A 2,253-nucleotide genomic window follows, 5' to 3' on the forward strand; every position below is an offset into this window, starting at 1 on the left:
AATCCCGTCACGAATTACTTTGGGGGTTCCAGGGGAAGGGGGATCGATCCTTCCCCCTCCCCCAGTCAGTTCAGGGTACGGCGTCCATGGATAGGTTATGTAAAGGTCAGTCTGGTTAGGTTATATTCCCTCTGAAATGACTATTACAACAATGCCTACTAGGCCTAGGTCTACAGTAGCCCTGATACCCTTACTTAGCATTGTTTGTGGTGCTATAGTTTCCGCCTATTCTTGTATGAAATATCTGCGGTCTGAAAATGGTCGTAGTTATTTTAAAGATGAATAACATAGCTTTTCGCTAACATAAACAACGCGGAGGTTCACCACCAAATAAACTGATTAGCTAGGCCATTCATTTTACCAAATTCCCACGTAAAAACTATATTCCATACGCCTTTCACAAGTCAGAGAATTATTGTGATCAAGTGGATGGAAATATGCTCCAGAACATGGCTTTCTTAAATCTTACCAAGGTGAAACAGTGAAATTTAAATCTGCACCGTACTGAAGAGTCAATGATAAATCATCAATGCTTCATGTAAATGAACAGCGAATTAAATAATAAAGTTGGTGTAAAATAAATATCTGCCCGGTCTAACCACGAATATCCTGGGTATGTCAATAGCACAACGGTTTCATTTTATCCATAGCCTATGTTGCATCATGGGGCGAAGAACTCCACCCAGTTTCATACATTTTTAGACATACCTGAAAACCCGGTATGTAGATGCGTCAGGTTAATAATAATAATGCCATTCCAGTAAAAAATAATCAGAATCAAAATACCAACACATAATCATAATAGGTACAGGTGACAGCTAACACTAATGTTCATATATGTATTTATTCATACGTGTAAATTTATTTACAAATAAACACAGCATGCACAGGTTCTACGACAGGTTCTAAGCCAATCAGTCTGACATGGGCTAACAAACTTGAAACCTATGGCGTTTCAAAATTGATGCAATTAGCAGAAATAGCGACATACTGCAAGAGTACCACATCATATTCCGGAGTGAACAACAATGAACAGCCATTTCTAAAATTATTCACCATTACAGGAACAAAAATAAGAATTTTTTCCTTTCTAGTTTTTTGTAAAAGAAAATTATTGTGCCGGTTTTGTCGGTCCGTCCGCCCTCAGTTCTTAAAAACTACTGAGGCTAGTGGGCTGCAAATTGGTATGTTGGTCATCCACCTTCCAATCATCAAACATACCAAATTGCAGCCCTCTAGCCTCCTCAGCAGTTTTTATTTTAAGGTTAAACTTATCCATAACCGTGCATCTAGCAACAATACAGGATAGGCGGCTCACACAGCATTATAGGCCTACACTTATTTCACTACATCAACTGGGTCTTCATTTGAAATTCTTTAAACGCACTATCGACAGTTACAACTTCATTTTGTAAAGTTTAGTGTAATCTGTAATATGAACCTCTGAAAACCTATCGGAATTACACTTCCATCTTATTCCCTTTGACCCACAATGCAACTGCACTATTGTAAAAGTAACCAGCACTGTGAGGGTACCGTTTATAATGCTAAATAAGATTTTGCTTTTACACGTATTGTCAAATTCCACATAAATGAAGGGGATTTGTCCTGTTATCCCAACTATTTCAACTCGAGTCTTGAGTGTCTTTTGTTTTTGAGTACAAGGAAAATGTATTCCAATTCTAAAACTTTAGAGTAAATTAATCTTGAATTGATCTGTTATATCAAACTGCTCCTAACCATGGTATGACAGAAGTCTGGGCACTTCAGCATGATCGAACAGTGGTAATTGTCTTTAAATCAGCATCGGGGAGTACGCCTGGACTTAGCCCTATAGCAGCATGTACTACGCCAATACCCTTAAGATGAAGCCACCAGGATAGTAACACTTCTAAGAGTGGGGAAGTTAGTTACAAAAGGTAATAACTACATGTGAATTAACAAACAATAAATATGTAAGTACAGAAAGAGAAGGGCAGGTCAAGGTTAGGTTAGGTTTTATGAAATTTAGGCTGTCGAGCACTTTTGGCCGCCGTCCAGCGATTATGACGGTCAAGAGAGGGAGCTGGAGTGGCTGAAGAGCAAGATAAACATATCTAGAAAATACAAGATTTGAAGTACAAGGATCTGAATGTGGACCTGGGAGAAAGTCCCACACAATTGCGCTAGGAACAAATAATAGCAGAGGCTGGACAGCAAGACTGGAGAGAGGAAACTGGAATGGGGGTCACATAACGGGCTAAAAAAGTGGAC

This window comes from Macrobrachium rosenbergii, chromosome 44 (genome assembly GCF_040412425.1).
Source record: "Macrobrachium rosenbergii isolate ZJJX-2024 chromosome 44, ASM4041242v1, whole genome shotgun sequence".
In the NCBI taxonomy this organism is placed as follows: domain Eukaryota; kingdom Metazoa; phylum Arthropoda; class Malacostraca; order Decapoda; family Palaemonidae; genus Macrobrachium; species Macrobrachium rosenbergii.